Raw genomic sequence first — 6,586 nt, 5'->3', positions numbered from 1 at the left:
CACAGAGACTAGCCGCTCACACATGCAATAGGGCTCAGACACATGAGAACTATGCAAGTATATTTTAGTTACCAAGATTTTAGAGCATTAAGACTGTGTTTTTCCGTGTTGTCTCTTGAAGGTTCAAATGTCCAGGTGAATTTTGCCATTCTGTGATCCTACGGATCTCTCTCTTTCTCTCTCTCTCTCACTCACTCTCTCTCTCTCTCTCTCTTCACAACTCTCTCTCTCTCCCTCTCATTTTTATCTTACGCTCTCATCCTATTTTAATTCGTGTTTGTAATGTTTTTCGTTTTGTTTGTTTCGGGTGTATACACATATTTATTCTGTGTGAATTGTAGGTTGATGTATTATTAGTCCAATTATTAAAACCATTATATTCTTGATTGCTTCTGTCTAAAATGCTAAATTTTACCAAGTCAATGAGATGTTGATCCTAGCTACAAAAGCTTGTATTTTTGACTACGTTGAGTAGTCTATTTTTATAAACAAAGGAAAATTAATCTATGCAAGTGTGATTACTTTTTGTTAAAATAACCAATGTCACAGTTGTTCAGAGCAACACATTCACTATACTACTTAAAATCAATAGTATATTCCTGCACAATCGGAGGCTGCAGCTTTAGGACCCCGGTTACAGTTTACAGGTTAGTTTGTACATAAATAGTTCGAAAGACATTTAATCTCAGGAGCATTTTTATAAAATGTGTTTTTTTATTCAAAATGCATCAGAGGCATTTTGAAAAATTCAAATTTACACAAAACAAATTAAAAATGTATATCAATCTTTAAACAACTGAAAAAGTGGAGTGAGTCTTAAGTTTCTTGAATTATACTGTATATTGATTAACCTCCTTAAGTTTAACTAATTTGCTCATTATCAGGTAAAATAACGATGGAATCAGCATATGCAGTCACTAAATGATATGGCCAGATATCAGAAGGCAAAACTTGAGAATGATTCAAGCATGAATTTATTTATATATACACATGTATTTATTTGTATTATACGAAAGAACAAAATTATTTGTGCTAGAACAAAAGCACCAAAAAGATCCCCTTTTCCACCAGTTGCTGCAAGAATGGCTTCAACTCTGAGAGAGAGAGAGAGAGAGAGAGAGAGAGAGAGAGAGAGAGAGAGAGAGAGAGAGAGAGAGAGAGAGAGAAATAGAAATTTGTTTAACATGTTCAACTGAAATATATATTTCTGATTTAACACTTAACACTTATGAAATGTTGGAGTTGTAGAGAGAGAAAGTCAAATAGAATATTCATATTACTGACGTCTAATTCCAAACTCCAAATGTGTAAATGTAAGAGCAACACCCACCAATTGAATGATCTCCCTTCTTTCCTCAATTGTTTGTCAATTTGTCGGTTAAAATCTTCCACTTCACTGAAATAGTTATCAGAGAACAGTCACTGTTGTGTTAACAGAAATATCATTAACAAAAGGGTGCATTGTGCAAAAATAATTAATAATCTACTCTGACCTGCAATGATAATCCGGACCAGAAAGGAAGACCTGCTCAGCCTCCTGTAAGGAGATATCCCGGAGGACAGCCAGGGCATTTATGATGGCCTATGAAAAATGTTAATATAAATATACAATAATATCACTCATATTCTTTACAAGCAGTATAAGATTTACAGGATGTAACGTCACACATAAGCACTGAAATAATATATTTTTCATATTTACCCTTATTATAATCCAAATAACAACATGAAATTGTTGATATAATAATGCAGTTAGTATAGTATAATAGTAATAGTATACAAAACACGTTACTGATACGAAATTCACTCAGCCAAATGTAACACACAACTCAGTTAAGAGACATCACAGGGGAGTTAAATGACCAAATATGTAAGTTGAAGATTATTCATAGCTCTAAAACAACATCAAACCTTATTGATTCGAATTACATCGATATTTTGACAATTTATTACATATCGCGGGCTTTCGAGCTGATTGCCGAGCAGGCATGCTAGTCAAGTGATCAGCCGCACCGCACTGACCTCATTACAAACTATTATTAAAGTGATAAGAACTGCTTTCAACAGGTAACATCTCATTCTCATACAACTCATTCGTATTATGTTGAAAAGTGTTTATAGTAAAACCGCAAGTGTGTTTTGTGCATTTTGTTTCGCAGTTACCTTCGTCTTCTACTCTTCTCTTCTCGATGCTTCTTCCTGTTTTTAAATGTTAACGTTAATGAGAATGTGTCCAATTTGGGCATGGGCGTGGTGGCTTCTGACGTCACAGTTGGATGTGGCCGGTTGGATGTCCACCGCAGGATGCAGCGAGAGGCTACTCAACTGTCTGCACATGTTCTTAATTCTTAATTTAAAAAAAAAATTTTGAGTGAGTGAGTGAGTGTGTTAGTGGATGTGTGTGTTGTGAGTATTGTTTTATGTATTTAATTCATACTTTGTCTGTTTTTTATTATGTTTATTGTGTGCTGCTACCTTGGCCAGGGCTCACTTGTAAATGAGATCTCAATGTGATTTTCTTCCCTGGTTAAATAAAGGTATAAAAAAAAATTTAGCTGGACAATAACTTTATTCTAGAGCTGCTGTAAGGCCAAAACAATCTATGTTACTTTAATTTCATATTTTCACTGTAAAACTGCTTTGAAACAGTCCATATTGTTAAAAGTACTATATATAAATGAAGGTGACTTGACTTGGCTTGACATCTGTACACATAAAGAAGGTGTCTCGGCTAGTAGGCTATGATTGTGAGGATGTTGGAGGTGGAGATTTATAGCCTTTTCTCACAGCACTTGATATAATTAAATGTAGTAATTTGCTGGCGGACCCAGAAAGGTTCAAACGACCATCACCAGTGACAACTGGAGATTCACCCGTTGTAAAATGCAAAAGACTTTGGACTTCGGAGTGGTTACAGAAAAAAAGAGACTGCAACTGGCCCATGCGAAGACAAGGATAATATCGGAGGGGCATTAAATGTAGTCATGCAATGCTAATGTTGTTAACATGAACAATTTGAGAACAAAGTATAATTTGCACGGTTTGACGTGATATGCTAAGCGATCGTTAGATTTAATCCCCATGATTTACTGCAATGTTTTTTTCCCTTAGTTGGTCAGAACAAAAGTTGATGTTACTTACTTGTTCAGATGACATTTTCTGGTGCTTATGTTGGTCATACTTCCAAAAGGTAGAATCTGCAATTGCGAATGACAGTACCCACACCGGCGGCGACTGACAGCCGCACATTCTCCTCAAAACATTAATTCATCCGCGCTGTGCCGTGTCGAGGCACAACCCACGTAAAGTTGATAATTCCGGGTATAACTGCAATTGCAGATTTCGAACAGAGATGGCGACAAAGAGGACAAAATACGGACTGCAGCTTTAAACAAAACGCTTGACATTAATAAACTGTTATCTATTTAAGCATCAAGAACGGTAAAACATTAACGCTGTCGTCCAACATCGGTTAAAAGCATGTAGGCTTCAATGTTATCATCTAAACGCCTATTAATAAAAATGACAGACAATGAATTACAAAGCTCTGAAAAGTGTTTCAAATCAATAAATGCACATTTCAAAAGTTTTTATTTTTGACAAATATTAAACTAGAGACAAAATAAATCTGTTTATAGAGCAGAGTTTAAAACTCGGAACTATTGAAGCCCCGCGAGGAACATGTTGAAGCTTTGACCACACAGCTATCATCTGAACGCTTAACATCTTACGCTCATGCAAAGCCTTATAGATTAAAATTTTTTTTACATTTTGTGTTGAAATATTTTCATTATTTATAAAATAAAATAAGCCTATTTAATTCTTAAAATAATAAAGAATGCTAAAACAGAACTGATGCCGACTAACATCGGTTAGAAAGTCCTGACAATGTTTAAATTATTAAACAATCATTTTGTTCAGGACTAATTTATTTCACCGTTATTTTAATTTGTTAGTAGATTTATTATCTGAAACAAAGTATAATAGCCTACCTATTATATTGACGCATAACCTGAGATTCGCCTATGGAAAAACTGGGCACACAATGTTATCGTTTATCCTACTTTGCTTAAATTTGATGCAATAATAGAAGCCTACATTTGTTTCAAGTCAAGTCACCTGTAACGAGTCAGCTCAGAGGGGAAATATTAATAATCAAAAATAACTGGTTATGATTAATTATGTGTCACGTGTAGGAGAGAGGACCCAAAAGCAAAGGGCAGTTTGACAAAGTTTATTAGTTCAGGCAAAATAACACAGGTGGCACATAAGGCGAATAAATCCAACTGAAGAAAGTCTCATCCAAAGGAAAACGGAAAGTCTCTCAGTAATAGAACAGAAATGTACGGTCAGGACCGGCAACGGGAAATCCCCGGAGGATGAGACAGGCTGGGTCCGTAGAGAGCACGGGAACGCCAATCCTTGACCACTCACGTTAGCTGAAGAAGTAACAAAGCAGAGACGAGGTAACACGGTAGACAGATTGAGGCACGCACCAGACAGGACACGACACGACAGGGCTTGGTTCAGCAGGTACACAGGTACGTAACCTATGGCAATAATCTGACAAAGAACAAAGGACAGGGAAGACTAGAAATAGAGAGTCTAATCAGAGAAAGAGGGAACCAGCTGGGGAGGAGAAGAGGGAGAGTGATGAGGTGATGAGAGACAGCTGAGAGCGGCAGAGATAATGAATGGGAATGTGTGTGTGTAAATGGATGTAATAAAGAGTGTGACCAGGAGAGGGTGGTAGAGTGTAAGAGAAGGATACCGGGATCATGACAGTACCCCCCCCCTCAAGGAGCGCCTCCTGGCGCAACGGAGGAGGAGGACTGGCGGGAGCGGTAGAAGTCATCGATCAACGAGCGGTCCACGACGTCCCGGGAAGGAATCCAACTTCTCTCCTCAGGACCGTATCCCTCCCAATCAACCAGAAACTGATGACCCCGACCCCGGGGGCGCACGTCGAGAAGTTTGCGAACCCTGTAGATGGGAGCGCCTTCAACACGGATAGGGGTAGTGACAGGACGGGGAGGAACACGAGTAACGGGTTTAATACATGATACGTGAAAAACCGGGTGAACGCGTCGAAGATTGGCAGACAATTTGAGTCTGACTGAGACAGGACTGAGTATCTTAAGGACGCGGAAAGGCCCGATGAATTTAGGGGCCAGTTTACGCGAAGAGGATTGGAGAGGAAGATTAAGGGTAGACAGCCAAACCCTCTGCCCAACGGAATAACGGGGGCTTTTGACACGACGTCTATTAGCGGCCCGCCGGGTGCGAGCACGAGACTTCAATAGAGCAGACCTGACCCCTCTCCAAGTACGCTTAGCACGTTGAATGAAGGCTTGTACCGACGGCATCTTAGAGTCTGTATCTTGTGACGAAAAAAGCGGAGGCTGGTAGCCGAGACAACACTGAAAAGGGGATAGACCAGTGGCAGAAGACGGAGCGGAATTAAGTGCGTACTCCGCCCAGGGGAGCTGCTCTGACCAGGAAGCCGGATTGCGGAAAGCGAGGCTACGGAGAATGCGACCGATTATCTGGTTTGCTCGTTCGGCTTGGCCATTGGTCTGTGGGTGAAAGCCGGAGGAGAGACTAGCCGACGCTCCAATAAGGCGACAAAACTCCCTCCAGAACAGGGAAGAGAACTGGGGACCCCTATCGGAAACGACGTCGGAGGGAAGACCATGTATCTTAAAGATCTTGTCGACGACAATCTGGGCGGTCTCCCTAGCAGACGGGAGTTTAGGTAAAGGAATAAAGCGGGCGGTCTTAGAAAAACGATCAACGACAGTAAGTATCACGGTGTTCCCCTCAGAGGAGGGGAGACCCGTGATAAAGTCCATGGCGACGTGAGACCATGGGCGAGACGGTAACGGAAGGGGACGCAGCAACCCGGCCGGGGGAGAATTACCAGATTTAGTCTGAGCGCAAACGGCACACGAAGCGACGAAACGGCGAATGTCGCGCTCACGAGAGGGCCACCAGAATCTTTGGCGGACCGCGGCGAGCGTGCCCCTAACGCCGGGATGGGCAAACAGTTTGGATGAATGGCCCCACTGAAAGACCGCGAGACGAGCAGAAGGAGGAACGTACAAAAGACCCTTAGGACAAAGACGAGGAGTAACGGCGTGGGCCAGAGAGCGCTTGACCAAACGTTCTATTCCCCAGACAGCTGCGCCCACCACCACGCCCTGAGGAAGGATCTCCTCCTTATTGGGAACAACCTCTGGGGAAGCAAACTGTCGCGAAAGAGCATCAGGCTTGAGGTTCTTAGACCCGGGGCGGAAGGAGATGGAAAAATCGAAACGCGTAAAGAAAAGTGCCCAACGAGCCTGACGAGCGCAGAGCCTCTTCGCAGAACGAATGTACTCTAAATTTCTATGGTCCGTCCAGACAACGAACGGGACTGAGGCACCCTCAAGCCAGTGACGCCACTCTCCGAGAGCTAAACGGATGGCCAATAACTCGCGATTGCCAACATCATAATTTCGTTCGGCGGGCGAAAGACGATGCGAATAGTAGGCGCAGGGATGAACCTTCTCATCAGAAGATGAGCGTTGGGAGAGAATAGCTCCAA

General features: G+C 41.6%; 1 long non-coding RNA gene across 1 annotated transcript; it reads right to left on the bottom strand.

The window, feature by feature from the left end:
* Positions 1 to 1,015: 1,015 nt before the first annotated feature.
* Positions 1,016 to 2,318, bottom strand: LOC143742536 (uncharacterized). The gene is made up of 4 exons (XR_013205450.1): positions 2,164 to 2,318; positions 1,494 to 1,582; positions 1,331 to 1,396; positions 1,016 to 1,094 (listed from the first exon to the last, which is right to left on the bottom strand). It is a non-coding gene; the product is annotated as an uncharacterized LOC143742536 (long non-coding RNA).
* Between the last annotated feature and the right edge of the window lie 4,268 nt (positions 2,319 to 6,586).

This window comes from Siphateles boraxobius, unplaced genomic scaffold, assembly GCF_051911475.1.
Source record: "Siphateles boraxobius isolate OS27281-9 unplaced genomic scaffold, OSU_SipBor_1 19, whole genome shotgun sequence".
In the NCBI taxonomy this organism is placed as follows: domain Eukaryota; kingdom Metazoa; phylum Chordata; class Actinopteri; order Cypriniformes; family Leuciscidae; genus Siphateles; species Siphateles boraxobius.
The sequence above is the reverse complement of the archived record's forward strand: the minus strand, read 5'-3'. Positions and strand labels throughout refer to the sequence as shown.